Source organism: Hesperophylax consimilis, chromosome 26, assembly GCF_061612785.1.
Source record: "Hesperophylax consimilis isolate HC1 chromosome 26, BYU_Hcon_1.0, whole genome shotgun sequence".
NCBI classification, from domain to species: domain Eukaryota; kingdom Metazoa; phylum Arthropoda; class Insecta; order Trichoptera; family Limnephilidae; genus Hesperophylax; species Hesperophylax consimilis.
In genome coordinates, this window is record NC_142861.1 from 27,342,734 (window position 1) to 27,363,984 (window position 21,251).

Sequence of the window (21,251 nt, forward strand, 5' to 3'; positions counted from 1 at the left end):
AAGCAGGATCTTCCTTGGAAGAGACCAAAATTCCACGGTAAGTTATCGGATTTTAATGGATTTCCAACAAATGCATGTACGTTTCCCTTTTCTTATTTCTAACATAACCTCACAATATTGTGTGTTATCTATGTATAAAATAATTTAATATAATATTACTACCCACGTCATCCACACTTGCCTAGCGGTAAGCTGGGACGAACTCCAGTCCAACGAAAGTAACATTTAGGTTCGGTCTTTATCTCCAACTTAATCCAGGATTAGAACTTAGGGAGAAACTGCTGGTATATAATGTGAATAGAGTACGAAAACTTAAGTCAATCCTTCACTACCACTTAATTTAGGGGAAAATTAGTTTTCAGGAATCACCTACGCCTTCCCACCAGTCTTTACAATTTGACAGCAACTGTTAATTGCCGCTATACATATCTAAATACTATGAATATGAAGTAATTATTATTCTGACGATAGTATTGTGGATCTTGTTTATTGTGAGTGATTAACATTTACATAATTCTGAATGAGAGGAGTTGTGACTTAGTGAAATTTATATTTATGTGAAAATGAAATACTTCGTATTTAATATTTAACACCACTTTTGATCTATAATAATCTACATGCATCAAAGCCAATCTTCGTCGTGATAGTGTAAATTAACTTAAATTTTGGTTATTTTCGATTATCCTGACGAAGAAGCCATTTGTTTTGAAAGGTAGAAATTATTATTGATTAAAAGTATTTTTTGTAAGTTATTAATTTTCATTGATTCTTTGATTTTTCAATTAAAAAAAAAACTGTAGTGATCAAAATAAATAAATATACAGAAATCGTCTCTTTTGTCTACATTTTGATTAAAATTTTAATCAAATTTAATCAATAACTAATGTAGCATGACAAAGAGCACAAAAAAAATCAATTATAGAAATACATTTCATCATGGTTGAGCGGTGAGAAATAAGTTGTTTCCGTAAGTTACAACACATTACTGAACCGAACATGACAGCCGACAGCTACACATTTATAAGTATGCTTATTGATGATATATTTATGATTATACATAAATCTTTTTTTTTATTCTATGGAGTTGATGAATTGCCGGAACTACGGTTATAGTATTTGGGTATGTGGTTATAGTTTTGACGGCCTCTGTGGTCGAAGGGTAAGGCTCTCGACCAGCAAACCGAAAGCCTCAGGTTCAAATCAAGTTATTTTTATTTGAATAATTTATATTAAATCACAATTCGTTTCAAATTACCCTATCATTGCAACAATACAGGATCTAACGCTGAACTCAATTCCATAATGAATCGCCTACATGTACTTGGAAATAAATATGTTTTGGATGAACCTATAAACATTGCTAGTTTAACCTCGTACAAACACTACTTAATTAAAATTGTCTGTCAGCGCTTCTCAGATTGACTATAAACAAATACAGTTTTAAAGTATTAATTTCTTAACACTCATTATATAATATCCGGGATTTATAATATGTTGTAATGTATTTATAATAACCTACTCATTGTACTTTTTTATGTTGATACTAATGTTGATAAAATATTCAATAATTTAACGTTAGAAATAAAATCAATAGCCAAATACGACAGTTTCAGGAAAGCGCTCGGGAATTTTTTGATGTGCGATTGTTATAGTGTTAGTAGCCTATTTCAAGTACTCAGATAGAGGTGTATATATTGTTTATATGCGTGAGGATGCGTCATATGGGTGTATGTATACATGTGTTGTTATATGTATATAGGTATGTCTGCTGCTATATACACATGTGTGCCTGCATGCACACATATTAAAAATTATATATATAATTATGTACATTTTTACAATCTAATGCTAATTTACTTATTTCTCCTTTCTAATTTCTATCTTCTACTTTTTATTACAATTTTTCCAAAATTTTAGCTTCATCTATAGTTACTAATTTCATATGTTTACACTAGATTTCATATTTCATACAAATTAATTACACTCAATTGGTCACCATGAAACAGGCAGCCGCCTAGTATGGTGATTCATTATATCTACTTTATGTAAATTTCAAAACAATGTAACATGTATTAAATAAATAAATAAATAAAATTAAAAAAAATACTACTATTTCTATTGTTCTCTTTTATGTATTTTATATTTATATATTTTTTTATCTATGTATATTATGTTTTCATATGTAAAACAATTGTTATTCTTTTATAAAAGCCCCTATAATCGGCGTTAATAAATTAATAAATAAATAAAATAAATGAACAATTTTTTAATTAAAATATAATATAAAGTATACTTGCGGTACATTCCAGAGTAGAAAATAATCTCAGTATCGCCCTGATGTAAGACCACCATTCAGAATTGAAACGTTGCTTGAAATGATAAATAAAACAATAGAATATGTTAAGGAGGTAAAATTATGGCTGAATGACGCAGATATTGAAACGCTTTTTATATAAATTTATTGATCCTTTCTACAACTCACTTGCTGAAACTTTATAAACTATTGTACATAATGTTTTCTCTTTACTTTTATTATAACTATAAACAAACAAAAAAACCTTTTTCTACTTATATATATTATACTTAGGTTCTCGAAATGTAGTAATGGTTTTATATTTTTTTGTTTTCATTTCTTGTGTAGACAATTTGGTAATATATATTATGTAATAAAGTAAATTAAAAAAAAAATGGGTGTGTCAAGCCTACGCAAGACAGAAGTGAAACTTCTAGTATTCTTCTCTCTCTCTCTTTTCATTTCATTCTCTCTTTTTTTCTGTCTATTGACATATTTATAAGTAGCATGTGATAAAAAAAATTAAAAGTTATAAAAAAAGAAAAAAAAAAATTAGTTAAAGCGGGGATCGAACCTCGGTTCTTCACGACCACAGTCGTGCGCTCTGCCTGTAGACAGCGAAGATGAGTTAGGAGAGTGAGTTAAACTAGGTATATAATATTAGCTAGGCTCCTATAGCGAAATGATCCCTTTTTTTCGTCACGGTCATGAGTCGGTTTTACTCCGGTCCTCGAAATTGCATGACGCGCGTAAAGAAGTTTCACTTCAAAAAATTCCTCCAAATTTATGGATATAATTACGATCTTTTTCAAGCGCGTATGTAATGATTATTTTTATCAACGTCGCATACACCTTGCTAATGTTTTCAGTATTATTAGGGCTTTTTTATACTAATTTTCATATATTTATTGGCAGGTAGAGTAGAAATTAATATTTTTTAGCGTTTGCCAACGACCATACCATGTTGAACACACCGGTTCTCGTCCGATCACCGAAGTTAAGCAACATTGGGCGCGGTCAGTACTTGGATGGGTGACCGCTTGGGAACACCGCGTGCCGTTGGCCCATTTTTTATGGTAATTTCATGTTTTTTTTTATTTTTTTATCGTTACTATAATTAATAATATCATAAAATTCTTTAACTTTTCAAGTATGCTACAGGCCTAAAATATTACTTAGTGGATTGATATTATGGTCAACCATTGAAAAAAAAAAAAAATTCCTACAAAGTTATGGATGTAATTACGATCTTTTTCAAGCGCGTATGTAATGATTATTTTTATCAACGTCGCACACACCTTGCTAATGTTTTCAGTATTATTAGGGCTTTTTTATACTAATTTTCATATATTTATTTGCAGGTAGAATAGAAATTAATATTGTTTAGCGTTTGCCAACGACCATACCATGTTGAACACACCGGTTCTCGTCCGATCACCGAAGTTAAGCAACATTGGGCGCGGTCAGTACTTGGATGGGTGACCGCTTGGGAACACCGCGTGCCGTTGGCCCATTTTTTATGGTAATTTTATGTTTTTTTTTATTTTTTTATCGTTAACATCATAAAAAATTTTATATCATTCTTTAACTTTTCAATTATTCTACAGGCCTAAAATATTACTTAGTGGATTGATATTATCGTCAACCATTGAAAAAAAAAAAGGCGTTAAAAACAAAAAAATAATTTGCCATAGCCGAGAATCGAACTCGGATCAACTGCTTGGAAAGCAACTATGCTGACCATTACACCACCAACGCCAGTTGTCGAGATGAGCTAAGAAGCATTTATATTTTACTTCAAAACTTTGACTAGATCAAATGAACTTTAATCGGTCCCGCATTTTCGTTTCGGTCATGAGTTGGTTTTACTCCGGTCCACGAAATTGCATGACGCGCGTAAAGAAGTTTCACTTCAAAATTTATTTCATACTACTGGAGCTAAAATACAATATCAAAAATATCCTTCCTTTGAAAAATAATGATTCTCCATAAAAAAGGAGTGCACTGCCCGGGAATCGAACCCGGGTCGCAAGAATGGGAATCTTGCATGATGTGCTTCCGCATTCCTAAAATAATTGTGAAATTATAAATACATCCCGGCTGCCAAAAGTCCATATTGAAAAATTAACAATTTTATGATTTTTTTCAAGTCACTGCTTGTATTTAATAAAATGAATTCTTAAAAATATCACCTGAAATAATCAAAACACAAATTAAATAAAACAGTATCTCAGAAAATTGACCAAAAATAATTTCCGGTACCGGGAATCGAACCCGAGCCTCCTGGGTGAGAGCCAGGTATCCTAGCCACTAGACCATACTGGACTTGCGAAATTGTGCGAAAATACGTTATTTAACTTGTTTAATAATTACAACGAATTTTGTACACCATTTTTCTGAACGGTGAGCGGTGGTGGGGGTACCCGCTTTTTCGTTTCGATCTTGACTCGGTTTTACTACGTTCCCGAAAATTCATTACGCGGCTAAAGAAGTTTCACTTCAAAAAAAAAATTAAAAAAAATGACACTGGCCGTGTTTGGTAATCAGAACAGCCAGGTACTCCCCCCAGCTACTTCTTTTTAATTTCATTCCACTCCTACTACCTTCAGCCTCACAACATACCCCAATTGGGGATGCTGTAGTTTCACTGGCTCAAGACGTTAGGGACTAGTTGGTACTCAGCTCAGTTCTTGAGCAAGTAAATTGAACCAAACATAATGTAAATAAAACCATTGAACATTATAAATAAGCAGATATGAACCACGACTTGCACAGTTTGCAACGTAAAATGGATTCAATGTTGACCTCGATAGCAGAGTCCTCTGAAGTAGAACAACTCACTTATCGAGCACTAACAGCCGGATGCCATTCCATTTATTTGAATGAAACTTATCGAGGGGTCGTTTACGGGTTTCAAAATATGAACCGTTGTTACAAAAGGGCTGCGGTTGCATTGTCAAAGCTTATCAAGTCCCTTGTTTAGACAACACAATAGGTATTTACAATAGGCACACGCGGATATGCGCTTATTATTTTGTGTTACTAACACGGTCAAAAGGGTTCCAAGGATTGTTAAATCTATTTACAAAGTTTCATATTGTATAACACATTCGTATTCATGCATGAAATATGATGGGGATTATACTGGAAATTATAAACAGTATGGCAGAATATACAAAAAGGAAAATCCACGACCCTTATTTAAAAAAAAATTGAAGTACCACCAAATCGACGCCGGAATGGCAAAAGTGCTTGAGCGACAATTTTGTCAAAAATATACAGTTACCGTGCAAATGCAAAGCAAAATAACGTGAAAAGCAAAATAGTGCAAATGCGAGTTGTTTTTCTGGTTTTTTGTTTTTAAAACAGAAGACGAATTCAGACTATCTTGCATGTTTTTGATGTTGTTGTTCGTATATATAATCTCGTTTTGTAAGAAGAAATAAAAATGACTATCATTTTGCTTCGATGTAATTTTTACATTTTCTTCGATACATTATAGTTTGATTGTCATTAATTATGAATTATGTACATCTTATCTACATTGGTTATTACTTGTACATATTGTCTTACAAAATTGTGTAATCTCTTCTAATGTATGTGTTGTTTTCTCCATTATCTTCTAAAATGGTAAAATAATTATATTTTTTGTCTAATTAGTGTAAGATTAGAAATTTACACTGGAAATTGATTGTTGTTACATCCCTTTGTCTGGTCTCTGGAGGTTTGGATTTGGTCGTAAATCAACCTCTATTGTAAACTTCTTCCGTCTTGCAAAACAAAGGAAATATCGTGCAGTAAATGAGGTTATTAAAAAAAACGCAAATAATAAAACTTTTTTATATTCATTTATTTTTAAAAAATCTTATAAAAGTTCAAATAATCTGCAATAAGTTAAGATCGTGTTTACTCATAATGTACTGATAATAATGAAGTAAAAACGGGATTACAAGCCGTTTTATGATTCGTAATCGTGACAATACATTGTTATCTCTAATAAATATAAAACAAAGTCACTATGCGCGTCTGTCTGTTTAGTTCTTAGCTTATTTCTTACAAACAATGCAACGGAGTTTGATAGGGTACTCACTATCATTTAGAGAATTTACTCCGGAAGGTTTATATATAATACATGGATATTATATTTGTTCAAAGCGGAGAAAAGTGGAGCTACACCGGGTACACGTTTGCTAGTTCAATATAAATCAATATTATTATGTTGTCATAAAATTTATGGGGAAAAATATGTATTTAAATAGAATACAAAGAGATGGGTTTTTTTTTTCAAATGCGGAAACATAGATCGTACATTTTGACTAAATAATAAGTATGTACCTATCTATTATTTTTCGGTCTTGAAATGAGAATATGGTGGTTCATACCGGGAAATCATTTATCATAATCACATAACGATCACCTTGCTCGAAAACTATTTGAATTATGCAATATGATAGATACTGCATGAAAATAGTGCAAATGCGAGTTGTTTGTTTGTTTTTTGTTTTTAAATAGAAGAATGATTTGCACTATCTTGCAGATTTTTGAAGTTGTTAATCTCGCTTTGTAAGAATAAATAAAAATGACTATCATTTTGCTTTTTATAATGAAATATCTTTTTTTTAAATTCGTTCGATTAGTAACCATGAAATGTTAAAGTTATTATGTAATGTGTGCCTTGGAAGAGATGATAGAATAGTAAGTGATTGGTAATATATATATGTAATGTATATCCATTTTTCTTCCCATACCTTGTTCTTTCCTACACATGCTATCAGCCAATTCTAGCAAACACCATTTTATTTTGTCTCAAGTATTTACAGTCCATTTTCATGTTTATGCACTTTAGGATGCAACAATTTTAAATACTAGTGATGTTTCGTGTGCCAATGCGTATCTTTGTAGCTTTACTTTTGTTCATTTCTCCATGCTACAAAATTTTATAGCAAGCAAACTTTTTCTACTCGAAATCACGCTGTCAAGTCGCATTACAGGTGGGTTGGTCGAAGACTCCCATTTCAAAAAATTGAATGCGATCACAAAGAAAAGACGTCCAGTTGATCGTGCAACGAAAAGTTGAGAGAAGCAACTCCAGAATCTGTGCAAGGAGAATCTAGTAAGATGGAGGTTGTCGAAGTAGTAAATGATAAATGTACACAAAGAATCATGTAAAACGGCGTGCTACATATCTTATTGCGAGACAGGAAAACTATAGTGGAGTAAATCTATAACGTTAATTGTAGGCAGTTGTTAAATTTCAGCAATGACTTTGGATGGCCTTCTTGTTTGGGAAAGAAGAATAGAGGTCTCCTCAGATGATGTGAAATGATGATCTTTTTGGAAGCTGCCCACAACCTTCTGGAGCCAGTGAGACTATGGCATCCCTAATTGGAGTATGTTGCCAGGCTGAAGGTAGTGGGTAGTGGAAAGATATGGGGAAGTGGAAGGTGGGGTGTACCTGGCTATTCAGATCTGGTCACAAAATCGTCTAGAGCCATTTAGAGCAATGTTTCGATTCTGACTGGTGGTCTTATACCTAGCGATACTGAGGATATTTTCCACTCTAGAACGTGCCGCAATTATATTATTATATATTATTTTAAATGATTAAATTGTAAAATAACACAAATCATATAAAATTTACTTGAATTTACAAAAGAAAACTTCTAACTTTTGGTGATCTGCTACCAAAAATGATATGTAAACTATTTATTTATTGTTTTTGTGTTTAATTCATAGAACTTCATTTAATTAAAAAAATGGAAACAACGTTCTGGCAATGTCTTAGAAATAATAGAATCCCTAGAAATGGGTTTACCACTCTAGTGAATAATATATTGATATAACGTAATATAATGTTTGTTCCTACATACGTTGCGAGCACTGTATACCTAAAGAGAAAATCTTCTGATCTAATATTCGGCTTTCGTTTTCCTGGTGAATTTAAGGTGTATGTCAGTTCTGCTTTTCTCAAATATGTTAAAGTTTTTCAAGCAAATGCACCTTTTACAGAAGAGTATGTTGTGATGCAGACAAAATTTATAAAATTTAAGATACGAGACACCGCGTGTCTACTCCAACAGATGCTTAACATACTGCATAAGTTTGTAGGTCGCAATAAACATATTTCAATTTTGTTCCTACTACCATTAAAATAGAACTAATACATTGAACCGGGACAACAAAGATTTCTTCTGATTTTATCAAATTAGAAAAGGCAATGTTTTTTTCTATAATCATAAGACATTTATTATAAATTATATTATATTATATTATATTTTTATCGGACTAACCGTTTTTGCTTACACTTTTGTTACATTGTGAAGTGTCAATTTATCTTAGGTTTATACCATTAACACCGTTTTGTCCAATTGCAATTTCAGACAAGGCAAACTAAGTTGCAAGAAAGAATTGAAGAACACCCCGATAAACTAGAAACTAAAAGAAACGAGGCCAGGGAAAGAGTAACCCATTCAAAATGATTGAAAGGGCTAACATGAAGGTCCTGCTCCAAACAAGGGATCTTTGGAAAAGCAGGATTAATTATGTTACCCAACAATTGTACATGAATTGTTTTTTTGAAATATAATAACACTTTATTCTTGAACAGATAATCAATTTTATTGGCCTTTGTTGAGCCTTGAGGTCAAAATGTCTAAAGGAAATTCTCGACATCAGTTGGCTTTCAAATCGGTAAAGATCAATTCAAATAGAAAAGAGGATTTTCTAATCAGTAATCGTAGCCTCTATCATGCACTTAGATACTACGCTGGATAAAACACCACCTATTTTTAAAGGCATTAACTCGCTTCAAAGCTCTTATGTGTCTGTAAATCAATCCCAGGGCTATTATTATATGTCCACCGACCGCAGAAGTGCGAGCTTTTCTTCCCATGGGTTTTGTAATATTATGTGCTCTTAAAAGAGTTTCGTTACAGCCCATAATTATGTTAAATCTAATAATTCATTTATAATACTAGTTACACAATCAGATACATACACTAATGACTGTCTCGTGAATTTATATTCGATAGTCGGGTAAAATATGATGGGTAGCTTTGTTCTTGGATACTGCGTACAAAGAGAAAATATATTTTCTCTATAAGATAAAGAAGAAAAAGGCAAAAACACACATTTTTCTTAGAAATTATAAAACAGTTACTTTTGGTATTTCAGAATTTTAGTTTAATATATTTCGCATGACGTCACTATGCAATACGTCCGGGTTTTTTACATTAGCTCCACACAAGAGGAAATAAATTCCCCTGATGGCCTATTTACTGAGATCTAAAATCAATTAATTCATTGATAATACTAGTACTGTGGTATGGAGTGAGTGTAGTTGTGGGAGATGGCTCCGGACCGACAGTTGGTGGATGCAGTCAGCGGCAAATTCCCGGGTCGAAGATCGACACCATTTGTAAGCGGAGATAAACAGTGTGGCGTGGTTAAGACGATGAAGTCAGTGACTCAACATCGTGTTGGTGTAGACCGGAATGAAATATTTTTTTTCTTTTGGTAACGGTTAAAAAGACCAACCCCGACTTCCGTTATTTATAAGGTAACACCTTAAGGTACCTTACAAGGAGTATTAGGAAGGAAAGGTGTGTAGCGTCGAGAAAAATCTACATTAAATAATTAATAATAAACCGCTCGACCTACTTAGTACCTACTCCCGAATTATGTACCTTCAATCCAAATCGCATCGTAAACAGAACAACCTACGTACTTCAAGTACCTACCTGTCTATCGACGACAATAATACTGCAGTCCGTCTGGGATACTACGAGAACTCGCCAGAAGGTTCGAGTCTACGGCCTATGCATAATCGCCGCAATGTCGAAGGTTCCCGAAACACACAGTCCGAGCGAGTGGTCTTTATTTGATTGCAATTTACTACCTACTGTCGCCATCGGCCGTGTAGTATAAATAAGCCCGACGCAGCGAGTCAGTCAGTCAGTCATCATTCCGCCGTCAGTCTACAAGGATCAACGAGTGTTAACCCGCGCTACTCTTACTAGCGCAAAGGACGATATTCCCGGCTTCGCCCGTACCATCATGGACTCTATCGGGACACCATCATAGCGCTTCGGCCACGTCCATGGCCAGCGCTACTCGGATTACAAGCGCCCTGGTTCCAGTGTCTCTGACCAGCGCTTCTTCCACGCCATCATGACCACCACGAGGACACGCAGCATCCTCACTGGTCACGCCGTTCCCGCTCAACCGCCTACAAGGTCCGCCGCACCTTCGGCCGTCTCGTCAGCACTGGAGTGCCTGAAGACCTACGTTCTTCGCCAGTGCCTGACCTTCATCGAGTCCCGGTCACCAGCGTCCGGCGTCGACTCACTGACCCGCGCTCGACCACCACATCATCGCAGCAACCGGAGTATTCAACATTTGTCCTACATCATCTCCTCGTCACGGCAACTGACTCACCAATAAACACATGTGACCTTCACAACTTTCTTTCATTTCGTGCCTCACCACCTGATCTCCAAAGGTGTATGAGATGTTGGAAGGAATCTGGGAGTCAATCTAGTGTGTTCAAGAGTGATGGATGTATGAGTCCATCCATCCTTCCCACTGCGGTTAAAAGCAATGTTCCGAGAGAGTCCTGCTGAAGAGGTCATAAGGTCTTCCTCAACCATTAATCCCAGGCAAACGCATCCAAGACACTCCAAAACCCGGACAAGCGTCACTTCAAAATTACCAGGACATCCCTGCTAAGTCACCAAACATGCGGTGATCCATCACAGTGATGTTTGTTATCCAATTAATGGTTTCAGGGGCGGCATACCCATTCCCAACTCCCAAATTTTATATTCCCGTAATCGAAATATAACGAACGTTTGTTTGAACTGTTATGTTCCATTTATCCTAGTTTGGTGCCCAGAAATACAAAAAAAAATAGCATAGTGAAGGCAGGTTCAGATTTGTGTACGCGCGTGGCGGCGCCGATAAGCTTTATGAATTCTTAATTCCTACTCGCCGGTGACGCCGGTTAGTGGCGCTTATTTTTATTGAGCAGGAAGATAGTGGCAACCTGAGCGACCTGTTTATTGCCGCTGTGTTCAACAAATCGCCAATCTGGGATAAAAGAAACACTCTACACAAGTTTTATTTCTCAATTTCAAGAAAGTATTCTCCAAAAGTAAAAAAAATCTTCGTCTGACGAGCTCGACATTTTGTTAAAACTGTCAGGCTTTACCCGCGTTGTACGTGTCCACAAGTTGGCGCTAACTGCCGCCGACGAACTTAGGCACTGAGCACTGATAATCTGAAAGCCGAAACACGCGTCCTTTGTGTTCGTACACTAATGCTACACCAGCTGACCGGCAATCAGAATGCTGCGGGTTCAGTTCCCGTCGGCAGCATGTATTCTTTTCTCCGAAGATTTTTTCAATCTGTATGGGTGTTTTAGACTAATATATATTGCTTATAATATTTTTTCATCATTTGTGCAACGCATAAAATAACCTTGCCTCGTAAACTTTTATCATTAAAATTAATGTAAATTGATAATTGGATAGCCCTGATATAATAATGTTAATTCACTTCCATGTACCTACCATTGGATCAAGGTTCTCTAGTATAAAAAAAAATATGCATTCATTTTTGAAACCGCACAAGAGTCCCAACTGCTCCCAACCGTCTGGAACCAGTGAGACTATGGCATCCCCAATTGAGATAAGTTGTGAAGCTGAATGTAGCGGGGAGAGGAAGGAGATGGGAAGAGAAAGATGAGAAATAACCTGGCTATTCAGATCTGGTCACCAAATACGGCCAAAGCCATTTCAAGCAACGTTTCAGGCTACAATTATGTTATAAGTTGAATACACACCACTGGTAACTCGTATGCTATGTTAGCTGATGTTTTTAATATGCCTCCATCGAAATATAAATCTGGACTGCTTAAACATTTTAGCAGTGCTTATACAGATCACTTCACAACAGGTTTTTGTTTTGTTTCATCTTTATTTCTCTCAATAACTTTGTACTATTGTGTATTCTTTTTTCTTTTTTTTTGTATTTCTTTGGCATTCACTATGTAACAATTTCTAGACATTTTTTGTTTTTAATGAGTTTTTATTATTCACAATGTACATTTGTTACGTATAAATTTTTTTATAAAATTAGCGACCGGTTTCGGCACGTCCGTGTCATTAACTAGCTATTTTAAAACTAAATTTTTAAGTGCAGAAATATGGGGTTTTATTTAGTTTGGTTCTTTGATGGGATTGATTGGAGGGGGAGGGGGTTGGGGGGTTCTTTTTTCTTGTTGACTTATATAAAATATTTTTTCATTTTGTTATATGTTACTATGACAGTCAATAACTTTCATGGATATAAATGGTAATTGTGCCGTTAATTCTGAATAAATAAATAAATTCAACACATCTAATATACACATCTGTCTCAACACAGGTTTATCCTAGTGAGACAGACATCGAAAAAAAAAACCTGTAAAAAAACTTAATATTGATAATAAAAAAAAATAATAAAAAAAATATTAATATAAAGTCGTGAAAAGTGATGAAACAAAAACTGGATTAAATAGGTAAGTTTTTTTTCATCACTTTTAATGACTTCATATAACTTTTTAAAGGTGTGATAAATTGTTATTGTGTTGCGTTATCATTGAACCGTTTTATGAACATCCTATCTTGTTGTTTTGATAAAATTTTATGGTTTTTGCTTCATATAATTTTCATTTAATTCTTGAAGCGGAAATCTGAAAGTGGTCGTATTTTTTTTCAATGTTTAAATGATAATACTCAACATCTTATTTCCCAAAGATTAATAAATTATTAAAGTATTGAAAACTCTCTCGCATTTTTTTTTTAAATCTGACTCTTCTGAGCTCTTCCGTCCTTAGTACAACGGTGGTAGTTCACGCTGCTCTCACGTTGGAACTTTACCAGTGGCACCTACAATGGCAGCAATTACCGCTAGGGACGAGAGTGTGAACGACTCCCATCTACTAAATTGAAACGCGATATGACATACTTGCTACTCGAGGGCGAGAATACTCTTTGTGCGCGCGATAAGCAAGCGGGCTTCCGAGAGTGTAACTCTAGCACCGGCAGTAACAAGCGGACTGTACGAGACTGTACCGGTGATATCTCCTTGCGTTTTATGCTACCCCTGGAAGATAAGAATATTCACCTGGTCAAAGTTGCATGCATTGTCAAAGTTACCTATATCAAATTATATAGCTAGAATATTACAACCTGCTGCAAACGCATTTCGAGAACATAGCAACATAGCGAAAATAAATATAATGTTTAGTTTGACAATATTAAATGCTGTAATTAATTTTACCTCGTGCGTGGAATAAATTTTAATTCTTCGCAATGTAACTTGCAGATTATGAATTATTTATTGCCATTTGCATAAAAAACTTTTGTTATTCAACGATAAGCAAATAATGACAAATTATTTAGTTCCCCCTTTTAGACAGGTATTTTTTTACTTAATTATGCTTAAGAACAAATTTTATAGCTCTATGAAATTTACAGGGTTGACAAATGATGAAATCGGTAAGTTTTGAAAAATGTTTGGGAGAAAATTTTATAGTGACTTGAACTATTTAGAATCTTTCTTGATAACTTAAATGTTAAGAATTCCAACAAACTTTGGGATTAAACATTTTTTATAGCGCAACGGCAGATCTGCCCACAATCTTCTTGTTGGCTACAAAACATACTATTCACCTAGAAAAAAAAATCTAACATGTTTCTCAATAATTCATGTCTCTGTGACCAATGATTTCTTGTTAGTCAAGGTTTCACAAAAAAATGTGAAAAAATTCAAAAAAACGCAGAATATACATGAAGGTGGTTTAGGTACTCCTAGAGGTGTCCATTGTCCAACCTCTGGACTTTTTTGGGACATCCTGTATAATAATATTAAAGGTACCTAGGTCTATGTGGGTCATCACTTTATTGCTCGACACATCCTTTCCAATTTTGAAAATGACAATTATAATCATTTTCAATTAAAACGGTTATTATTTGTGGGCACATTACCGCTTTTCTGAATGACTCACACAATCAGTTCCAATTATGAAAGCGACAATTAAATTAAAAACAAATTCGAGAGTAGTTACAGACGGACAACTGAAATTTGTATTTTTTATAACGTTTTGCATCGACATATAAAATTAGTAAATGTATTATTCTTATTGGCTTAAAAAATTCTTACAAATCGATTTTCAAGAATCATATTATTATTTATATTATAATAGCTACTTGTACAGACCAAAAATCAAAAGCCTGTTATTAATCTCCATTCTGTCATGATTTATACCCAATAACCTATCAATTGTACCGTTCAGCTTTTCAAATAAAGGTACTATTACAACATGGGAGGTAAATAAAAGTGATTGCAGAAATCTTTCTTTACAAATTTTATTCCTTGGCAATAATGCGGGCAATATTTTATTTGTATTTTCGCTAACGAAAACCATTCGAATTTTTAGATAAAGTAAACTCAAGAAAAATAAAATCTTGGTAAAATGTAAAAATATATTATTAAATGGAAGCCCTCGAACGAATTTTCACGAGACCTAAATAAATATCTTTTAGGGGCCATTCCTTCAACGGGGTCAAATTATACAAAAAATTAAATAAAAAAAAAATCAAGTAATATGTACGTTTAATATTGAAACACTTTAATGGTTAATCTAACAATCCGATTCCTACCTAAATTGCCTTCTCCCTTGTTTTTATTCCATTTCTTAAATGTCTTACCTTCGAAAAAAAGAAGCAAGAAGATTTGAAAAATAGAATGCCAAAAACAAGTGTCTTCTGTTTATTGATGTTAATTTTCGTCGTTGTTGAATTTCGTTGCATATTTGTCGCCCCCTCGTAATAATTATCAGAAAACACTATAATTTATCAACCCCATTTGTCATACATTAAATAAATATTGTATATTATCAAGAGTGGTCAATAAACCGTTCATGTTGTGAAACAATAAATATTTGTGATACGAAAACCGTTCGTGTGGTGAAACAGACTAGATGTACATCCATAAACTATAGTGCCCATAGAACATTCAAGCCCAACATTAGAACTTAAAATTGAAATAACAACATTCACAAGGTAAAGGCCTCCTTTCCCACTTCTATTTTTCCTTGTGAAAAACAAGATTGTTCATTCTTATTATTTTTAATGATAAACTAATGTTTATAAGACAAGGTTTAATGCATAGCTATATTTAGAATATTTCAACAACAAATGTAGATATAATATGTCTCGACGCCATCTAGTTGGCAATTCAGCACTAATAAAGCCTTTCCTACAAAAAATAAAGTTGGTTGTTTACAGGTGAAAAAAATATAATATGCAGTAATTGTTGATTGAGGTACTAGTACATATTGAATTATTTGGCGAGTTGGAAATAAGCTGACATAGCTCAGTGGTTCAGATAACCTGACCGGACATCAGAAGGTACGGGTTCAATTAACATTGGCGGCATTTATTTTTACTCGGGAGATTTTTTCAATTTGTATTGATATTTCAGGCGACTAATTATTGCTTATAATTATTTTTTAAATTATTTTCTTATTAAAAATTACGGTCCATTTGTCGAGTACCAATCGGTTCGGTACGCAACAAGGTAGGTACAACAAATTAAAAATTCAAAAAAAAACTTTACAGATAAGAATAAGAATATAATAAAACGAATATCTACATACAACCATCTTTATTAATACAAACCGTGTTGTTCAAAAAGAAATGTTTAGCGGGCTTAGTACTAAACTCAGTGCAAGAAATCCGAAAACAGAAATCAGTCAGTTCATTTTCTACAGCACGGCCTGTATTAATAAAGATGGTGGTGGTTACATGCGTCTCTTTAAATTTCTCTTCTTTTCGGTAATGATTATATATATATATATATTATATATATATTCCCCATCTTTCTCAAACGATGGCATCATACTCACTGAAACATGGCTAACATCATCAAACTTCTCAGCGGAGCTAGGACTACATAGTCACCATGTCCACCGAGCAGACCGGAGTCAGAATACCAGCTCCAATACAAGAGGAGGAGGTGTCCTGATAGCGGTCCGCAAAAATATTATTTCTAAAGTACTCAAAATCAAAAATACTGATGTGGAACAATTGTTCGTATTGTTAAGTTGTGATTTCAAGAAAACTATTATTGGAACTGTTTATATTCCTCCTAGTGCCAACTTAGCAATCTATAAAAATCACTGTGAAGATGTTGAGTTAGTAAAAACAAAATATCCAAATCATCAAATAATTATTTGCGTTGATTATAATTTACCTAATTGAAATTTCAACGTTTTAGACAGTAATTTTAATTCAATACCAGCAACCGCCTGCGAACGAGTAATTCTAGATATGTCTTTAATTTTTAATTTAACCCAATATAACTATGTACGTAATATTAATAATCGTGTTCTTGATCTAGTTTTGTCAAATGAGAGCATCGTAATTATAAATGAATCATTAGAGTCTATTCTTCCGATAGACAACCACCATCCCCCACTAGCAATACTTATCCCTTGTACTAAAGAAGGCAATCAAAATAATTCAACTCCTACGTATAACTTTAAAAATGCGAACCATCGGGACATAAATGATCGTCTCCACAAGGAAGATTGGTCATTTCTTAGAAGGCGATATTCATCAAAATATTTATTATTATTATTTGCTGGATAAAATTATTTCAGATCTCATCCCACTCATTCATTTTAAAGAATCGAAATATCCGAGATGGTTCAATTAAGAACTTGTTCAATTAACTGCCCTTAAAAAGTTTTACATAAGAAATATAAAGAAGACAGGTCTTTATCAAATTATATTGAATTTAAAAACGTTAGAAAAGATTGTAAAATCTTATCAAAAATGTGCTACAACTCTTTTATTTATAATGTTGTAACTTCAATAAATCATAATGTAAAGTATTTTTGGAACTATGCAAAATCAATGAAAAATAACAACTTTGGTATACCCGCCAACTTGAAATATGCAGGTAAAAAGGCCAAAGACACTCAAAGTATCGCTGACCTTTTTGCTGATTTTTCGAAAAGCGTTTATGAGTGTGAGACACCAGTTTCTGCTAGTACAGTATCAAATTTTACTACTGATCATAATCTTAATTTATCTTTTATCCACATAGAATATAATGATATATTGACTGAAATAAAATTACTAGATCAAAGCAAAAGTGGTAAAATACCAGATAAAATACCTCCTGTATTTTTGAATAATTGTGCTACCAATCTGGCGTATCCTTTACATTTGCTGTTTAGTCAGTCTTTCGAAAACAGGATGTTTTCCTACTAAATGGAAATTCAGTTTCCTTACGCCTATTTAAAAAAAAGGCGATAAACACGAGGTGATTAATTACAGACCGGTGTGCCTTTTATCAACGATTCCTAAAGTTTTTGAAAAAATTCTTCTTAAAAAAGTTATTTTCCGATTAAACCACGTCATTTCTCCTAAACAGCATGGTTTCTCTACTGGCAAATCTACCCTTACTAACTTGTTAACCTATTAAAACTATATATCTGATTCCACGTCTAGTAAATGTCAAGTTGACTCTATTTATACCGATTTTAGCAAGGCGTTCGATAAAGTCAATCATGAGTTATTGCTGAATAAACTCCATAAATTCGGTATAGGAGGTTCACTATATAAGTGGTAATCAGTGGCGGTTTGTGGTCTTTTTAACAGGGGGTTCAGAAATTCAAGAGAAGATAAACATATCTAATTAAAATTTACTTACTGTTGTCCTTCGTCAAATATTCGAATACGGCAGCAGTCACACAACTTAAATAAAGTTAGTGGGAGGGGTACATACATATTATTGTTTTTAAATCACTTTACACTAGACACAATTATTAGATAATGCGAAAAGTTTTATAGGAATTAAATTATATTTATAATTATTAATAAAGGAAAGATCGTTTACTCCAATTTTACACCACGATGGGTCGCCTCCAAAAACTAAACAGGGGAAGCAAAATAACCGATTGGTTTCCTCGCAACCACATAACCAAGTACAGCTCGCGTACCAATCACGTTTAAAAACTCAAGTGAATTTCTCGGTTTTCGCGGCACAAACCTGCTTTAATGAGAGGTCAGGACGCGGAGGCCCTTTATTTTTAATTTCCAACCTTTTTTCATAAGTATTGGCATTATTTTTTTTATATAGACAACACTGTATTCCGCCATTGTATAAAAAAATTATGACAAAATATTCGCGACAATCAATAAACGCAAACGCATAAAAAAACATATACGCAAACGCATAAATAAACATATACGCAAACGCTTTCAATTTGAAATCCGAAAGAATACTGGAGATGGAGAACTGGACCAAACACAAAATTGCATAACTAGCGACGACAATGGGGCGTTCGCCGAAACTTTCGCAAATATAATTAAGGAATATAACGACTTATCTAAAAAAAAAAATACGAAAACAGAAATCAAAATCGGTCTACTTCAATAGGTAGTAGATTTACAAGTGCCATAAGCAAACGGTTGGAGAAATGCAGAAACAAGAAAACAAAAATATGTACAAAAATGACTACAAAGTTAAATACCATAATATAACATAAAAAATAACACTTGCTTCCCTATGGTTCAAAGGTCAAACGTCGACCAGTCAGTCCGCGAAGTGCTCGGGTTTCTTCGGTTACATTCGTCAATGTTCGGAGGTCACGTGATATCACAACGCGTGTTGGGCGCACACAATTTGTCTTAGTTTTGCAAAGAAAGACCAAATTTTGTATATGTCACCGTCATAGGGTCTGTACCGGCTAAAATTCTTTTGTATGAAGAGTTTGGCGCGGATTACAACTCGCACATACTTGGAATATGTATCGTATTTTTCGGTGGCGCGGGTTTTGAAGGCGAAATTTTAATAGCGTGCTATCTATAATGTGCTTATATTATTATAAAACAAGTTTGTTTTATTTTCTCATCTTTTTAATGGGGGTTCGCCGCACAAACGCACTTTAGAGAAAACCGCCACTGGTGGTAATACACTATATAAGTGGTTAATAGTTACTTACTAAAAGATTACTGGCTGTTAAAATTGATGTTACATTTTCATAGAAATTCACTGCTACGAGTGGTGTTCCCCAGGGGTCACACTTAGGTCCAATCCTATTTTTATTATTTGTCAATGATGTATTGTATATTTTCAATGATGTTCAAGTGTTAATGTTTGCAGACGACCTGAAATTATTCAAAGCAATCAGAAACATTTTTTTTTTAAATAAATTTAAAATAAATCAAATTTAATAATGTCATAATAATTATTAAGTTCTGCAAGTATTTCTGTTATTTTTACAGTTTTTAATGTGACAGTTGTTTCGGCTTTTGAGGCCATTATCAGTTTAATAACGGCCTCAAAAGCCAAAAGAGCTGTCACATTAAAAACTGTAAAAATAACAGAAATACTTGCAGAACTTAATAATTATTATAACATTATTAAATTTGATTTATTTTAAATTTATTTAAAAAAAATTAAATGGAGTTCTACGAATTAAACACCAAAACAATAAAAAAAGAAACATTAACGATTGCCATATATTATCAAATAACTTGTCAAGATTAATTACATGGTGTCGTGATAACCGCTTGCAACTTAACATAAGCAAATGCCAAATTATGAGGTTTCATCGAATAAAAAATCCAATATTTTTTGATTATTCCACTGACAATATGTCGCTAGTGTCTATCTCGGAAATCAATGACTTAGGCATTTGGTTTGACACGAAACTTAACTTTATCAAGCATATTGAAATAATAACCAATAAAGCTTTGAAAATGTTGGGATTTATTTTTAGGGTATCTAGTGATTTCAATAATGTAAATACTGTAAAAACATTATGATGAACGGAATTTAAATTTGTGTGCAGGTCGCGAATGTTGGCAAAATTTACCAACAGTTTTGGCCCGCACCGGGGACGCCTGCTACTCGCCGCTGTAAAGATGTTAAATTTGTTTTGTTGTGTGTTCATGATCTTAAGTTTAAAAATGTTCATGATTTTAAGTTTGATTGATGTTGTATTTAGGCACTGAATAGATAATATACACTAGAATTGCCTAACATGTAGATTTGAATGGCAACCCGTATTACCAATAATTTCGTTCTAGCCCATCTGCACTCTGTCTCTCTTACACTTTCCTGACATCGTATATCGCTATCTCATATGAATTTCATAATGTTGATGAAACATTTTTACCATTCCCTTAAATATTAAGATGAAAATATATGAAACTGCTTATTGCGGTGTAACCCGTCAACTGTGGATGGGTGTCCTCGATAGAAACATTTATGAAACTTTGTTTCTGTTTTAATCCTTATGTACAAAAAGCTGTTTTAATCCTTATGTACAAAGGAACTGTACTAAGAATAAGCTTGGAATTGCTTGCGCTAAATATTGCTTTAGAAATACTTTTATCTGTAATACTTTTATCTTTTATCTAGCGTCATTGATCCCTTCGGCACCGGTGCGTAGTCGGGATACACGCCAAACGCGCGCCCAACATTTGTACACAGTTGACACTTGTCACATGAGAACGGGTCGCTTCTACGATTCGTTCTTAAGTTCAACAGCTCGGCTGTGGAACGAACTGCCGGCCTCTGTGTTTCCTCCCTCCTACAACATGGGACTCTTCAAGACCCATGTTCACTCCTTCCTCTCCACAAAAAGACCCTCCACACAGCATCCCCAAAGATGACATAGGCCCTAAGGAAAATTATTTTCTTCAGGGCCTCCTGTGTGGAGTAAATATAAAAAAACAAAATTAAAAAAATCTGATGTATGCAGCTTCTCTGACGGCTTTGGTATAAATTATCTACGATTAATCGAAGTGTCAATTTTTCTCAAGGTCACGGAGGTTACCCCAGTCAACGCTCGAGTGGATATTGGAAATTTACGGCCTGATTGGCCAGAGTAGTG

At 33.9% G+C, this 21,251-nt stretch overlaps 1 protein-coding gene and 2 non-coding genes across 3 annotated transcripts in view; 2 read left to right on the plus strand and 1 right to left on the minus strand.

Moving 5' to 3' along the window:
* Positions 1–21,251, minus strand: part of LOC149411363 (neuroligin-4, Y-linked-like) — an 887,216-nt gene that overhangs the window by 532,386 nt on the left and 333,579 nt on the right. The window lies entirely within an intron of this gene.
* LOC149411368 (5S ribosomal RNA) lies at positions 3,240–3,358 on the plus strand. The gene has a single exon (XR_016304951.1). It is a non-coding gene; the product is annotated as a 5S ribosomal RNA (ribosomal RNA).
* On the plus strand, positions 3,686–3,804 carry LOC149411369 (5S ribosomal RNA). Its single transcript, XR_016304952.1, has one exon. It is a non-coding gene; the product is annotated as a 5S ribosomal RNA (ribosomal RNA).